At 37.6% G+C, this 17,958-nt stretch overlaps 1 protein-coding gene and 1 non-coding gene across 8 annotated transcripts in view; both read left to right on the top strand.

Moving 5' to 3' along the window:
• MORC1 (MORC family CW-type zinc finger 1) overlaps positions 1-17,958 on the top strand; it is a 159,803-nt gene that overhangs the window by 90,859 nt on the left and 50,986 nt on the right. The window lies entirely within an intron of this gene.
• On the top strand, positions 8,151-8,358 carry LOC112208901 (small nucleolar RNA U3). Its single transcript, XR_002943443.1, has one exon. It is a non-coding gene; the product is annotated as a small nucleolar RNA U3 (small nucleolar RNA).

The following is a 17,958-nucleotide window of genomic DNA, read 5'->3' as shown; positions in this document are numbered from 1 at the left end:
CTATCAATCAACATAGGTAACCATGACAATTTCGAGTGTAAGAAAATGTGGCATGTAGAAAAATTATTTTATTTTCTTGACTAATAATTAAATCTCTATAGATTTAGCACATAAATTCATCATTTTTTAAATGTGAAGCCTATTGGCTTCCTCAAATAGCACTTGTAGCATATGTCCAAATGTGTGGACACCTCTATAGATGTCAGGAAATAAAATGCTTATTAAAATAGAAAATTCAATGATGAAGTGGGATTTAAGCTCCCCAGCTGTAGCAGCTTATAGTAAGTGTTTTCCTGGGCTCATAGAAGATTACTCTTTTACCTCACTTAGCTTGCTAGGGTTCTGCAGTGCAAGTCAGATACCACTTGAGATTACAACCAAAGAAACCAGAGCTTTCCTTTTTACCCTGGAGTCTTAGGGTCTCTCTTGGAAAGATACTGAGAGTCACTTTGGAAGCACATTCTCCTAAGCACTCCCCACCTCCAAAAAGTAGCTCAACTTTCTACAGTTTTTAAGGCCTTTAGTCATGGTTTCTTGTCAGACAAAAGTCAGAAATAAAGGTTTCACAGACTTTTAATAAATAATTAGGTACATTCAGATCTTTTTGTTATGAAATATTTTAATTTTGTTTCTTATTTACCACACTTGGTAGCCTTGTGAAGGCATTCAGCACATTATGAATTGATTGCATCTTTATTGCCATCTCTGGACATTGTTTTTCTTTTCTATAGCAGTGATAGCCAACCCCAGTATACTAATAATGCCAATCATCAAGACTTAATTAGCTTGTTGTTTGTTTAGGATTGGATGTTGTGTTCATCATTGAGGTAGAGAATCTGATGGCAGCTGGTGGAATAGCAGATTTGGGCCAACAGTTCTGTTTATTCTTTTTTCTTGGTAGTTGATTTTTTTTCGTAAGATTTAAGCCAAGGTTATAGATCCAGTTTGTTTCAAATGTAAACAAAGAAATTTAGCAGTACTTATATAGAAATTCACTGCCAGTACTTCAAAGGACATAAGAATCCACTCCATCCTCCTTTTTCCTTTTGCAAAAGGAAGATTTTACAAAATCTTTTTGTGAAAAGATTCCTAACATCTTTTACATACTTTCTAGTACTCAGGGCTTGTAACTGACCCTGCTTTTGTGGTAACCAAGGAAAGCTTTGGGTTGTGGTTCACTGAACCAAAGGCAACCAGTTAATTTTGAGGTGATCATTGAGCACATACTTGCCCTCAGGTCTGTCCCAGGCTGGGAATTACGGGAAATACAGAGTATCTGTAATACCAAAATGTAAGTTCTGTGAGAGCAGGGGTAGTGTTGGTTTTACTTACTGTGAATCTGTGTTAACCAAAACAGTGCCTGGCATATACCAGGTACTCAATAGGTAGTTGAATCAATAAGTAAAACATGCCGTCAGATATTATACAGTCTTTTTGTGGACCAAGTCTAACAGCTATTTAAAAATGAGCAACCACTATAAAGTAATATTAATTCACATGTGTTTTCTTATTGTAACTGACACTGCAATAGAAGTTTACTGAAGGAGATAGTGAGGGCAGCTTCAATCAAAGAAAGTTATATAGGGGTGTTGGGCATGGTGGCTCACACCTGTAATCTCAGCACTTTGGGAGGCTGAGATGGGCAGATCACTTGAGGTCAGGAGTTTGAGACCAGCCTGGCCAACATGGTGAAACATCATCTCTACAGAAAATACAAAAAAATTAGCTGGGTGTGATGGCTCACGCCTGTAATCCCAGCTACTTCAGAGGCTGAGGTGGGAGAATCCTTTGAACCTGGGAGGCAGAAGTTGCAGTGAACCCACGTCACTGCATTCCAGCCTGGGGGAAAGATGAGACTGTCTCAAAAAAAAAAAAAAAAAAAGAAAAAAGAAAAAAGAAAAAGAAACCAAAGAAAGTTATATAGGGGAAGCGATACTTGTATCTTGAAGTCTATTTAGGATAAATAGAGGGAAAAGCATAGAGCATTTCAGGTGAGAAAAACAACCTAAAGGAACACTTGGAGATGAACACTGATTTGTTCTTTCATGGAACCAGTCACTTAAATTACATGTTAAGCTTTCATATTTTAAAAATTAAACTCAGTATTTGTGTGGCATCTCTCTTTTAAAAATGGTGTGACTTGTTATAACGATGCAACTCCCATATAGTTATAATATGGTAATTACTGAACAGAAGACCTCTGAAAGATGACCTCGATTCCTCCTTTCACAAAAATAATCCATGAACATGTTCAGAAACTATGTTTTGGTGATATTTATCTGATGTCAAAACTAAGACTAAAAACCATGCAATGTTCAGTGTAAATTTCCTGTCCTCCTTCTAAAACCCTTTAGAAGAAGTTTTGGAATGTGAGATAAGACAGGATGGGAAAGCTAGAAAAACAGGCCATCATTGGCCCCATTCAGTTTCAGGTGTAGGCTAGACATCACTGAAAAAATCAAGAACTGGCTAGTTTATTACTATGATTCACTGTATGTCTATTGTTGGTGTCCATTCACCCATTCAGTATCACAGAATCATACAATATATGCCATGTAATTATTATTTGCCCACCTCCTATTTTCTCTTCCTCCATCCCACTCCCAATGACCACTTATCCATTGACCAGACCTGTGTAGTGAATATAAAAATGACCTAAACCTGCACACCCTATCTCTTAACTCTCTTTCATTTCAGCTTTAATGATAGCAGGCATCTTGATCTGGAAAATGAAGGGTTGACCAGGTAAATCAAAAATCTTTCTGGATTTTAGGTTCTATGGGTATCTAATGATTAGATGGTAAGAGAGTTATCCTAATTATTAGATGTTGTCCCATAGGAGAAAATGAAGTAGCTAGATCTAAAGGTATCATTTCCACATGGTATCTTATTTAATTCCTACAACATTCCAGCTAGTTATATCTATTTTAAAAGAGGAAAGTGAAATCCAAATAAGTTAAAAATAATTTTAATCAAAGCACATAACTTTAAATGGTGAAGTTGGAATTTATTTCCTTTTTGCCCAATTCCAGCACCATATTTCTCGCAGTCTTATAGGAAAAATACAGACAAAAAGGACATAAGAACATTTACAGTAGCAACAAACTTATATATTGCAAATCATATTTGTTAAGGGAAATACCTAAGTTCAGTAAACCTAATAGGAGAGCTCAAATTCAAGATCTGTCACCTGTGGTGCATTTTATAGACTAAAGGGGTTGTCCTCCATGTAATTGATAAGCTATGTCAACAAGCCAAGATCCTTGTTATAAATTGTGCTTCTGAATACAACCCATCCCCATCTTTATCCTTCTGAATAGATGAATAAGTAATCTGTTTCTAACTACTTTCAGCTTCATTCCACATTGCCTGCTGTTTTCTATACCGAGTGACAAGTGCCACCTGCTGGCCAAGTGATGAAACTTTTATTTCCATTGTTTCACTGGATTGCTCAGTTGTAATTGGCATTTTAGCTGGATAATTGTTATTTTTTGGTAAACCTGGGCAATAATTTAAAAACCATAATGTTATAAAATAAATTTCTCTGTATTTCAGGACCTCTCCATTCTCAAATTTGCCTCTTTCTCAGATTTAACTTAAAATTTCTCTTCTACCTTCTATTGTATGACAAGGATGATTGTGTCATTATCATGCACACAGAATCTAGTTTTAGTTACACTTTATTCAGGATTTTATGGTACCATCTAAAATCCACTTAATACCCTCAGTCATTAAAAGACAGATCATACCTTTCTCCCTGAATTAAGCTACCCTATATTTACCCCTTTATACCTAAGTAATGTTAATGAGTAGTGTATTTGCATAATCAATATATTTCTGCAATGTGTGATGAATTGCTTATGTGTCCCCTAGGTCTTTCTGAATTAATCTTTTGCATTTACTATACATTTCTTGGCCTACAGTCCAGGCTGTCTATAATCTGACACTAGTTGCCTTTCTATTAATATAATAGCATTCGTTTCTTTCACTCTGTATGGTGCTCCTACTGAGCTTCTCCATATTTCTTACAAGTGTTCACTTCCATGTGGCTCTGCAGGCCTTTGTTTCTGCATTCTTGTCTGGAGCAGCCTCTGGTCCTTCTCCAGTCCTTCAAGATCCAAAACTATTGCCAATCCCTGTATGATTTACCTACTTAGAAAAGTATCTCCTTCATTTCATTTACCTACTTAGAAAACTATCTCCTTCATTTACCTACTTAGAAAAGTATCTTTCATTTACCTACTTAGAAAGGTACCTCCTTCCTTTAGTTCTCTTTGTCCCATGTGGTTTTTCTTAGAGCATGTTTTACTTCTACCTGGTATTATAGTCACTTTGTGTCTAATATTATAGTTACTTATGTGTCTCATCTCTCTGCCATATCAGACTATATGCTTTTTGAAATAAAGGACTATTTCTCTTCATCTTTGCATTCCCAATAGTACCTAGGCCTGCAGCTTTCATGTAATAGGTATTTAGCAAACAATGAAGGATGGAAAGAATAATTTGATTTATGCAGAATTCCTGAAAGGTGAATATTTTATATTTGATTGGATTGGTTGACTCTACATAGGTTAGGCTTACCAACTTCTGCATATATTACTGAAGACCAAAATGTTCTTATACCTGGTCGCAATAAACTGTTGTATTTGGATTGGAGTACAGAGACTGCATTTGGATTTCATTTGTCATGTTCATAGTCATTCCATCAAATATATAGCATTTATAAGACTTCATGCCTGGTGAGAAGAAACTCCAGCAATAGAATTCTGTTCTTTTTCAGTGCTCATGTGGACACACATACACACAGAAATGAAATAGTATAATCTGGCAATTCCCACATTGGTTGTTTTAGCAGTAAATGCAGAACAAAGAAGGCTTGCCAAACTTTTAGCTGTGTTTTTCAGATTGAATGGCATATCTGAGTACAGCTTTGTATGAAGAATGTGAATGCATTTTTCCATGTAGAACTTAATCTTTTTAATGTGTCATTATTGTGTAGGCTGCTGAGGTTTCAAATCTCTATAACTATAGTGACAGATGCCATAGAAAATATACTTACTCTTCAAGAGTGCTTTTCAGCCTCCTTATATAAACTGTCATGATCTAAAATTTGTGACACCTAAAGGCCCTTGTCTAACAAGAGGCTATTCTAGTTATTGTAGATGAAATATTTTATTTTATTACTCTTACTACAAAGATCTCATTTCTCTATGGTGATGTATTGCTTTTCAAAGAGGGATAATGCATGATATATTCACACTTGTGGGTCCTATGCCCTGTGTTCATGGCATACCAAATGAGACATTAAACAAATTGCCTTATGATTAACTAGTGTACAAGTCCTTTGAAGGCAGGTATCATCTGTTGCTTTCTTCTGTGTACCTCCTACTACCACACCTGGTGCAATGCTGGGCACAGTAGATGTCTAACAGGAGTTCAACTCCTTAACTTGCACTGCTTCTCCAAATTATTTTCTTACTGGTCCTTTTTGGAGAAGCTGACATCATACTTCCTGATGGAACAGCATTTGTGGTTTACTAAACAGACCCAGACAGCACTAATGATTAAAGGGCATCAGAACAGCCTGGCATTGTGGCATAGCGTGGTGCAGGGAACTCAGGACATTCTCAGCTCCTGGCTTCATAAGCAACTTTATTTTGCCATGGGGTTGACACTGAGGAATGCCATCCATTGTTGTCTACTCCTGGGTTTCACAGAAGTGACCAAATGCTGTCGTCAAAGGCCAAGAGGAGTTTGAGTCCAGAGGGAACACATTTTTCTTCCCAGAAGGACAGCAATAGCTTTGACAGTTGCAGGCAGTCTTGCCACATTACATCCCTCTGTTTGCATGCTAGTCAGTGATTCCTGTTCACATCAGCAGAGATGGAGAGAGGAGTAGAGGTTCAGATGTGTTGCCTGAAATGATTTTCACTGCAGGGAATACTAATTTGGGTTTTAATGCAAATACACCTATTTGATCTCTACCCTACAAAAACTCCTTAAGCATCTAAACTCTAGGTACAACCAGTCCCCAGTTAGTGTGCATGTTAATCAGGGACTATCAGAGGCTGCCTGGTGTCTGGGGTACACCTCAGGGCCTGTTCCCTGACTGTGCTCAGAGTAAGATACAAGTCTTTGGCTTCCTTCCGCAGCAGGCTGCTCGCTGCTCCCCTCTCAAGGAAGTCTGTGCCTCCACGCCTGTACCCTCTGGGCACCAGCCTACCTGAGTCTTCCTCTCTCAGCTTGAATCCTGTTTTTCAATTTGCTTGACCCAATTTCCTTCTTACTTAGGACCTAACTTTACATTTTGAATTCAGTTTGGGGAATTGTGTTTCATGACTGTTGTTCTGATTTTGAACTTAAACCTTGTATCTTGTACCCCTGATTCAACCTCATTCAATCCTTGTCCCCTGACCATATTTGTGATCTGAATCTGCTCCCTTCCTCTGTCTCAATTCCTGGAGGCTGGAGTAAAATTCATACCTAATCTTTTTTTTTTTTTTTTTGAGCAGAGTCTCACTCTGTCGCCCAGGCTGGAGTGCAGTGGCGCAAACTCGGCTCACTGCAAGCTCTGCCCCCGGGTTCACACCATTCTCCTGCCTCAGCCTCCCAAGTAGCTGGGACCACAGGCACCTGCCACCACGCCCGGCTAATTTTTTGTATTTTTAGTAGAGACGGGGTTTCACCGTGTTAGCCAGGATGGTCTCGATCTCCTGACCTCATGATCCACCCGCCTCGGCCTCCCGAAGTGCTGGGATTACAGGCTCATACTTAATCTTAACTGGGGTCTATTTTTTACCTTGTACTTTACCAACATGTGATTTAACCTCTCCACTCCTTCAGTTAGTCTTCCCCCACCAAGTCCAGCATTCTAACCAGGGTGTAAGGTCTCCTGACACATCAGGGATTTGCATCGAGTCCTGAAGAACTAACTGACGTTAGTCCATGAACTTTGCTTCACAAGGGTCTAGAATAACTTTTCCTCCACTTGGCGGGACCCCCCTTGTAGGCACAAGCCAAGACCACTAGAAATAATTTCTGGCATTTGAAAATAAAATGAGGTATTACTTAAAATGCTTCTGAACAGGAGCAGATCTAGTTTTGTTTTGTTTTGTTTTGTTTGAGCCTGAGGTTCATACAATTTTGGGGATCCCTTTTAAAACAGAAAATACCAAACTATAAATATGAAGTTAGGACAGCGCCATGGAAGAGGCTTGTGTAAGGGAGGGATGTTGCCACTTAAGCTACATATACTTCATGGTTCACCCACCATTTGTTTTTGCATGTATTATACCATGTGGTCACTGCAGGGTTTTTTTTGTAATAAAGAGGAATTACATATTTTTCATATTTCCAATTCCCTTCTCTCCAATCTCTCCCCCAAGATTTCCATAATTATATATACTTTTGGTGAATTCTAAAACTACCTAATTCCTGTAACTGTACATAGATGAAGAAACCTAACGAGAAGGATGAATGGAGGGGTGAAATGATAATAACACTTAGAATGTGCCTCTATCAGCAGTGCTGTAAATTCACTGACATTTAATCCTTATTACAATGCTATGATTGTTATGATTCCTATTTTGTGGATGAGGAAACTGAGTCACAGAGAAATAATCTGCCAAAGATGGAGTTAGGAAACTGCAGAACCATGATTTTAGCCAACGCAGACTGGTTCCAGACCCCTCATTCTATTACTAAATTATATTGCCCCTCTGGCCAACGTGACGTAAACAATGTAAGAATAGGGGTAGATCTGAAATGTAGGATTGATTCTTAGTTCAAAGCTGTTCAAACGACTCTGCTTTTCTATTTTCAGTTTGGCTCAGTAGCTCTTCTGTGTAAGAGAAGTTGAGAAATTAACTGCTAATTGTAAACATAATTTCTTTTTCTGAGTAGCTCTGTCTATAGTGGGCAGGTTTGGAAGGCAAAGTGACTTTGGAAAGCTTTACAGAAGGGGGAATGCTTAGGAGTTCTTTGAAGAAGGAGATGCAAGCAGCAGGATGTGGTGGAGAGCATTGGCCTGGCGTTAGGATCCCTGCCTTCAGGTCCCAGCTCTGTTGTTCATAAGCCAAGTGACCTCAGGCCTGTCTGGTATCTGTAGTCCTTGATCTGAGTACCACCAGGCCGGTGAAAAGAAGAAGATTAAGACTGTATTTTCAGGGATCATGTCTATAGGTCATTTCTAGAGAAGCTTCTCTGAACATTTAGGGCACAGGAAACCACGAGGAGGCGCAGCATTCTCTCCTGAGCATGGAACCGGTGTTGCTTCACTGCAACTGGCCGTTCATTTGCTCTTGGTGATCATTCCTCTCTTCCTTTGGGAGAGGAATAGGGAGAGGGCACAGTCGAGGAGTTCCTGTTTTAACAAATAAAAAAGGTGGAGGTGAGGAATTAAGCTAGATGTTTGCAAAGACCCATTCAAATTTTAGAACCCGTGAATATCAGTTGCCAATCTTCTATCACAAGCAGTTATGTTTGAAATATCTATATTTACTAATACCATTTTGAATATAAACATGATATTTCTGGAGCAGAGCAAAGTATTATATATAACACAAGGAATCACCCTTTGCTCTGGTTTTTACCCCTGGAGCAATGGATCGGGTGAGAGTCAGATCAGATGATATCTTACAATTTGTACTACAGGCAAAGAACTCCTAAGAAAATGTATCTGGACATTTCTGTAGGAGAGTGGCAACCACCCTCTCCACATTCTTTTGCTCTTTGGGAAGGGCCCTGAGTTGTAACTCTTACCCTTTGGAATATAAACAGATCTCTGGGGGTAGGGGAAGATGAGACTAGTTTCTCCAGCTTTACAATTCTGGTCTTGTCTCTGTGGTCCCAGATTTTATTCCTCCCTTAAAATGTAAACACATATTTCCAGGGAGGTAAATGTCTCTGGAGGCAAATCTCTTCACATGCCCTCTCCACTAATAATCAGTTGCAGATTAAATTCTAAGATTTGTTCTTTTAGTCCAGGTCCCAAGTGAAGTAAATTTAATCAGAAAATCCTAACTGTACAGAAACATAAAAGTATTTTCTCTATAGTCCCACAAAGAATTGATAGAAAATCAGAAAGGAGCATTCTTTACTTTCCAGGGCTGTGAGTCTAAGATTATGGGACTGTCTGTTTGAAAACAACATCACAATTTTATAGAAATATTCACTCCTGAGATCTACACCAGATGGACTAAACAAGAATCTCTAGATCTGGTGCTTTGGAATCTCCATTTCTGCTGCTTCCCAGATGTATGCACCACCAATATTCACTTCTTTATTCCTGGTTTAAGGATTCTTCAGTTTTTCTACTTCCAGAGACAGTTCATCTTATGCAGCTCTCACTGATTCAGTCTGTGATTTGCGGGACTTTCTGAACTCATAAAGAAATGTAATAGTCTTGCTGGGAGAAGTTATAAGTGTCATTTAAAAATGAATACTGATGTTTTCAAGCTTTCTAGGGTAATGATTCTTCTTTGAAATCTGAAAAGATGATGATGATAAAAAAAGATGCTATCATTGGTAAACAACTACTCATTAAGTAACTCAGATTTTGAAGTAGGTTAACTGTGTTATTCAGATTTCTATTTTACAAAAATTCAATCAAAGATGTAAGAATGCATTCCTCAAAAAAAGTACATATGTGATTTTAAAAAAATGTATTTTTAAAACTATAGGCCAGCCCCAAAACTGATGCTGAAAATCTTCACCTATTAGTTGAAATGTATCTATTAGTGGAAATCTCCATCTCTAATTAGAACCAGAAGGAAAACTTTTAGGGGAACTATTTACATTTTTCATTTAGGTCAACTTCATTTAGTACACTTAACATGTGCAAATTTAGTGCACTAATTTTATGTATATCGCTCTTGCCACAGAAGATGCTTCAAAAGATAAACCAAAAGTATCCTACTTTTTGTCTTAATGCTTTAGAAAACTTTCTCCTGATCTTGTGTTTTACTATTTTGCTTTGACTTTTTCACTTCAATTCCATTAGATTATTAAATTAAGTATGCAAGTATTTCCTTTATATCTATTATGATCTAAGCATTGTGCTAAGTCCATTGGGCCTTATAACAGAAAGGCGATTGCCAAGCTCAGCAAGATAAGTTTCAGAGGGAAAGCCAGGTGGGATGAGGGGAAGTGGTGAATGGAAAGTAAACAAATAGATGCCGTGGGTAATAAGCTGTCTTAGAAAGTTTTGTATTAAAGGAGCAAAGAAACATGGGGTTACAGCTAGAGCATTAGGTAGGGTTGAGGTAAATTCATGGTTAGGAGAGATTAGACAATGTTTCTGGAGTAAGAGGGAAAAGCCAGTAAAATTGAAGAAATATAGCACACAGGTGTGATGGGACCTTTTCCTTTTTTCTTTCTTTTCTTTTTTCTTTTTTTGAGATGGAGTTTCGCTCCGTCACCCAGTCTGGAATGCAGTGGTGCGATCTCAGCTCACTGCAACCTCCGCCTCCCAGGATTCAAGCGATTCTCCTGCTTCAGCTTCCCCAGTAGCTGGGATTACAGGCGCCCGCCACCATGCCTGGTTAATTTTTGTATTTTTTAGTAGAGACGGGGTTTCACCATGTTGATCAGGCTGGTCTTGAACTCCTGACCTCAAGTCATCTGCGCACCTCGGCCTCCCAAAGTGCTGGCATTACAGGCATGAGCCACTGCGCCCGGCCTGGGACCTTTTTCATGTAGAGAGTCCAGCAAGGACAGGAAGTAAGGATTATGAGGACCCAGGTGCAGGGTTTAAGTTAGGGCAGGAAGAGGGACATTTTTTCCTCTGAGACTGTGGAAAAGAAGGGTGTTCACACACACCTAAAAATCTTAATTTTTTTTTCCTTCCTATAAAGAGGAGTCAGGGTCATCTGAGTGAAAGAGGCAGGCTTTATATGGAGGGTACAGTAAAGATTTGGAACAATCTTTGTGGAGATGGATACAGAAGCTAGTTAGGGACAAGTGAAAAGATTGTCCAGAAGAGTATGAGAATTATGCATATTTCTTGTAGTGTGGATTCAGTGGTTATATATAGTTTAAGCATCACTGATCTGAAAATTTGAAATTCAAAATAATCCAAAATTTAAAATTTTTTCAGTGTGATACAACACTACAAGAGGAAAATTCATCTGGTTTATGTGACAGGTTGCAGTCAAAACAGTCAAAACGTTGTTTCATGCACAAAAGTATTTAAAATATTGTATAAAATTACCTTGAGACTGTGTGTATAAGGTGTATATGAAACATAAATGGTTTTCATGTTCAGACTTGGGTTCCCTAGATAACTAATTATATATATGCAAATATTCCAAAATTCAAAAAGTCCCAAATCTGATTCCCAGACAGACTGTCCTGGGAATCACTTCTGTTCCCAGGCATTTTGGATAAGATACTCAACTTGCACAAATTTTAGCAGCTTGGAATTTCTGCAAAGATGGAAAATGATGTCATTGATCCAAGATTGAGGATTATGAGGATGGTGTGGCAGAGCATAGCTGATGTGATGGACTGTTTTTCTCAGGCAGAATTGGGAATGGAAGGGAAGTCAAGAGGGGTATAGTAAATTCAGAGAAAGAACTGTGGGAAAAGAAGTTTCTATGCATATGAAGAACATTGATAATAATCCTGAAAGAATTAGAAGAACTATAAATTATAAAGAAGAGAAAAGCATTTCAGAGGTAGATAAGTTTTAAGAGATGAAAAGACTGACCAGTGTAAGTTCCTCAAAGTGACTGAATTTCAGCTACCCCTGGAGTTACAAAGTGAAAGTAGCATGTGATAGAATTAAAGAAGATGAGCAGAACTCAGATGGGTGGGAGGAATAGACCCAACATTCTTAAGGATATGGTGCACTTTACTAAAGATACAGTTAAAATGTAACCCACTCATTGACTATGGTATAATCTTCTAGGTATAGATCTAAGGTAGAAAAGGTGCTCAGTGCAGCTGTCTTTGAATTCTTCCCCTATCTCCTGCTGTGTTCTTCCAATTGTGAGTGAATTTTTGCCTTTACCCTGTTACCGGAGGTCATTACTGTGTCTGTTCTTGCTTCTGTACTACCTTAAAATGTTTCATTTGGGGCTGGGTGTGGTGGCTCCCGCCTGTAATCCTAGCACTTTGGGAGGTAAAGGAGGGCGGATCACTTGAGGTCAGGAGTTCAAAACCTGGCTAACATGGTGAAACCCCGTCTCTACTAAAAATACGAACAAATTAGCTGGGTGTGGTGGCAGGTGCCTGTAACCCCAACTACTCGGGAGGCTGAGGCAGGAGAATCGCTTGAACCCAGGAGGCAGAGGTTGCCGTGAGCCGAGATTACGCCACTGCACTCCAGCCTGGGTGACAGAGTGAGACTCTGTCTCAAAAAACAAACAAGTTTTATTTGACATAATTATTAATGTCTTTCTACTCAAAATGTAGTTGAGACACCTTTGCTGTGTTTTTCTATAATATCTTAAGTTCTTTTGTAGAAGCAACTTTGATGTTAAAATGAAAGAGTATAATTTATAGAACTTATAAAATTTTTGTTTTCTCAAAATTCTGTTTAGTGATGTGATTAATAGTTCAGGTCAAAATCCATTACAATAAAACTAGCACAAAATAATTATCTTCAAGCTAGCACCTAAAATATTACAAACCCAAATAATTTAAGAGAATCATACATTGTGAAATCCATTTTGCTGTATCAGGAACAAGACTCATCCCAGAGTGATGCAAACACTGGAAGAGAGTATACACTGGAATTTAATATAAAGCATCTGAATGGTGTAATAAGCTCCCACAAGTAGTGGAGAAATAACCACCTTTTGAATGTAGAGTAGACTTGTGGTATTGTTTTGGCTATGAAAGAGATGAGCAGTGGGCTCTAGAAGCATCTGTTTATCCTGCCAATCATCAACATTTTGTTGAGAACCTATAATACTCAAAATCTTGTATGAGGTACTACAGATAAAAACAAATAATTGGGAGTTTACAATTTATTGAAAGAGATCCACATGTCAACATGTAACTATTAGACATTGTGATATGTACAATGATAAAGGTAGGTAAAGTGTTATAGGGGACTTTTGGTATAAATATGGCTATATAGACTTAGCATTTCCCCATTTTCTGAAAGTCTTCTAAGAGCAACACAGAAAATGGAAGACAAAAATGCAAACTGAAGTTTTAGTCAAACTAGGAAACTGTCTTAGTCTCTTTTGTGATACTATAACAAAATACCAAAGATTGGGTAATTTATAAAGAAAAGAAATTTATTTCTCACAGTTCTAGAGGCTGGGAAATTCAATATCAAGGTGCCAGTATCTTGTCAGGGCCTTCTTGCTGTGTAATCCCATGGCGGAAAGCAAGAGAGGGAAAGAAGGCAAGAGAGAGAGAGATTGAACCTGCAGTCTCAAATCCTGTAATAATTGGCATTAATCCATTCATGAGAATGGAATCCTCATAACCTAAACACCTCCCTTTAGGCCCCACCTCCCAAAACTGTTGCATTGCAGATTAAGTTTCCAGTACATGCTTTTGGGGGGACACATTCAAGCCATAGCATAGATGTATATCAACATATTTCTCAGGGCTGCTCAAAGCAATCAAGATGATGCAGGAGCTCCACAGGAAGAATAGAAGAGAAATCTAAGGAAGAGCCCAGCGGTAGCATATCAAAAGAATCCATACAAATACACTTACTGAAGAAGGATACATCTAGAGATGGAAAAGCTATAGCCGTTATCTGCAATAGCCAGCAGGCAACAGGAACCCTACTGGACCAACTTTGATTCACAGAAGTAGAAAATGTGAAATGCACATGAAAGGACTCAAATAAGTCACAATTTGCAGAAGCAGTATTTTTTGTAGAGATCAGAGGAAAAGAAGCTAGGCTTGTGAAAAATAACTTGCCTAGAAATTTGCCCTCCACTTAACGCTTTCTATAGAAAGCTCTGGCAAAGAGCTGGTCCTGGAAAATCCAACTTTTATAATGACATGTTTAAAAAAACAAACTAGTATAGCATCTAAACAGATACACTAAAAAAACAAAGATTCCAGTAAAATGTCAATAAGAAACCATATAATTATATAACATAAATAAAATACTGCAAGAAAAACGTTAAAGAATTCTAGCAAAATATAAATAACAAAAAAGAAGCAACTATAGCCATTCCTGATAAAATTTTCAGAAAATCAGGAATAGAAGAAAACTCTCTCAACTGATAAAGGGCATCTACAAAACACTTGCAGCTAAAATCTTGCTTATTAGTGAAAGAATCAGTGTTCTCCCACTAAGGTCAGGAATGAGGCAAGGGAGTTTCACTCTCACCCCTCCAGTTCCACATTGTACAGGAGGTTCTAGATGGTGTGAAAAGAGAGAAAAAGAAAAGGCACTCAGATTGCAGAAGAAGAGGTAAAAGTTTTTTTTCTTTCAAGATTTGATAGTTTATGTAGAAAACATAATATTTACAGAAAGTTACTAGAACTACTGAAATGAGCTTTAGCAAGGTTGCAGGACACAAAATCAATATATAAAAATTAACTTTTTCTATATATTAGCAGCAAACAGTTGGAAGTTGAAATTGAAAAATACCATTTCCAATAGCATTAAAATATATGAACTACTTACAGATAACTTTGACGAAATACATGTAAGACCTGTACACTGAAAGCTGTAGAACACTGCTGAAAACATTAAATAAAACACATAAATGAAGAGAGATTCCATGTCATGAGTTTGAAGAGTCAACATTGCTAAGATGTCTATTCTCCCCAGTTGGCATCAATTAAAATTCAAACAAGTATTTTGATAGATACTAAAAACTGATTCTAAAATTTGTATGGCATGCAAAGAATTTAGAAAAAATAACCTTAAAAAAGAACAAAGATGGAGGAATCATACTACCTAATTTTAATACTCATAATAAAACTGTAATTAAGTCAGTGTGGTATTGGTGTAAAAAGAGACAAATATAGCAATGAAATGGAATAGAGAGTTTAGAAATAGACCCACATGTATATAGCCAGCTGATTTTCAACTAAGGGACCAAGACATTTTAATGAGAGAATAAGAATCTTTTCAACAAATGGAACCAAAACATTTGGATAGCCATATATCCCCCAAAATAACAAACATTGATTCTTACCTCCTGTCATATACAACATTATTTTGAAATAGATCATAGGGCTAAATGTAAAAGTTAACCTTCTAGAAGAAAATATAGGAATAAATTTTAGTGACCTGATATTTGGCATATATTTCTAAAAAATGACACATAATGCATGATCTATAAAAAGAAAAATTTTTAAATTGTACCTCATCAAAATTAATGACTTTTGTTCTTCAAAAGACATTGTTAAGAAATTGAAAAATCAAGCTACAGACTGTGAGAAAATATTTGCGAAATAATACCTGACAGTGGACTTGTATCTGGAGTATGGAGAGAACTTTTAAAACTCGGCTGGGTTCAGTGGCTCACGTCTGTAATCCTAGCACTTTGGGAGGCCAAGGTGGGCGGATCATCTGAGGTCGGGAGTTCAAGACCAGCCTGACCAACATGGAGAAACCCCGTCTCTGCTAAAAATACAAAATTAGCCAGGCGTGGTGGTGCATGCCTGTAATCGTAGCTACTCTGGAGGCTGAAGCAGGAGAATTGCTTGAACCTGGGAGGCGGAGGTTGCGGTGAGCTCAGATTGTGCCATTGCACTTCAGCCTGGGCAGCAAGAGCGAAACTCCATCTCAAAAAAAAAAAAAAAAACAAAAACAACAAAAAAACAATAATAAGACAATGCAGTTAAAAAATAGACACATTTAAGCAGGTACTTAATCAAAGGAGACATGCAGATAGCCAATAAACACATGAAAAGTCAATTTCATTAATCATTAAGGGAACTGCACATTAAAAGCACAATGAGATAACCACTACACACTCACTACGATGGATAAAGTTAAAATGATTACGCTATGTTGACCTAGGATAGAGAGCAACCATTGAAAATGCAAAATGGTAAAGTGACATAGGAAAACAGTTTGGCAGGGTTTTTTTTGTTTTGGTTTTTGTTTTTTGAGATGTGGTCTCACTGTGTTGCCCATGCTGGAGTGCAGTGGCGCAATTATAGCTCACAGCAGTCTCAAACTCCTGGCCTCAAGCGATCCTCCTGCCTTGGCCTCCCAAAGGGTTGGGATTATAGGAGTAAGCCTAGTTTGGCAGTTTTTAAAAAGTTAAAGATATACCTATCATATGACCCAGATATTCCACTCCTAGGTATTAGTCAAGAGAAATGTAAGCATATATCCACTTCAAAACTTGTACATGTGTGCTTATACTAAGTAGCTTTGTAATTGCCAAAACCTGGAAGCCATCCAGATGACCATCAAAAGGCGAAAGGACAAATTATGGCATGTCCATTCAGTGGAAAATTACTTAGTAACAGGAAGGAGTGCACTCTTGATTCACACAGCAATATGGATGAGTTTTTAAATAATTATTCTAAGTGAAAGAAGTCAAGATTACATACTGTGTGATTTCACTTAATATAAAACTCCAGAAGATACAGCTAATTGACAGCAAGAGAAAGCAGATCAGTGGTTGGTTAGGGATGGGGCAGGGTTGGAAGAGGTGGTGGGGAGACAAGGAAACTTTTGGGGATGATCAGTATGTTAATTATCTTGATTATTATACATATATCAAAATCTTTCAAATTATATACTTGAATTTTGTGCTGTTATTTGTTCGTCAACTATATCTCACTAAAGCTGTAAATTAGAAAAAAGAAAAATTAAAATGCACATCAGAAGGAAATTAAACATACACATTTATACATACATTTTTAAAAACCCAATGAAAAAAGTCATTTTTATGAAAGAAGATTCTGAAACAAATATAAGGATTTATGAAGAGATGCTGAGACTGTACAAGACAATGAAATAAAACATAATTTGCAGAACTTAAACAGAAGAAATGAAATCATACAATTGGAAAAAACACAAGGCAAATTGTCATTTTGGTAAGCATAGTTGGGATATAGAGCAAAGGTCACAAACTATTACCTATGGGCCAAATCTAGTCCTGTTCATTTATGGCCCACAAGCTGAAAATGACTTTTACATTTGTAGATGGTAAAGAGAGAAAGAGGGAGAGGAGAGAGAGAGAAAAGAATACACAACAGAGACTGTATGTGACCTGCAAAACTATTTACTATCTAGCCTTTTACAGAAAAAGCTTGCTGTCCCCTGGTATAGAAGATAAAAGTAAAAAGCAAATAAAATAATAGAAATTAGGAAAGAATTGCTTACAATTAGTTACACAGAAAATGATCATGAATGATAGAAGTAAGAAGGAGACACAATATTTGCACAATTTGAATGCCCAGGGAAAACAGAGTAATGGAAGAACACATTTTTAAAGGTATAAATCAGGCACACTTTTCAGGAAAATGGTAAAACTTGAAGCTACGTGTTTGAAATGGTATGCTCCACAATAGGGAAAAACTGTCCCCAGAATAGTCAACAGTAATACATATATTATAATAAAATTACTCGACTGTAAAAAAAAATATAGATTCCTTTGACCAACAGGTATAAACATCAAGTCACCTATAGGGACAAAACAGTTCACTTTGGCTTCAAACTTCTCTAAAAAAAATCAGCTTCAGGTGATGAAGTAAAAACTGTAAGATCCTCATGGAAAGGAAGTGTAAACCAAGACTTTTATATTCACCAAATTACTCTTCACATAAAAAGCCTACAGGTAAATAGATTTAAAAGTAGGAAAGGGCCAGGCGTGGTGGCTCACGCCTGTAATCCCAGCACTTTGGGAGGCTGAGGTGGGCGGATCATGGGGTCAAGAGATGGAGACCATCCTGGCCAACATGGTGAAACCCTGTCTCTACTAAAAATACAAAAATTAGCTGGGCGTGGTGGCATGCACCTGTAGTCCCAGCTACTTGGGAGGCTGAGGCAGGAGGATCACTCGAACCCAG

The sequence above is a fragment of the Pan troglodytes genome, chromosome 2 (assembly GCF_028858775.2).
Source record: "Pan troglodytes isolate AG18354 chromosome 2, NHGRI_mPanTro3-v2.0_pri, whole genome shotgun sequence".
Lineage (NCBI taxonomy): Eukaryota > Metazoa > Chordata > Mammalia > Primates > Hominidae > Pan > Pan troglodytes.
The sequence above is the reverse complement of the archived record's forward strand: the minus strand, read 5'-3'. Positions and strand labels throughout refer to the sequence as shown.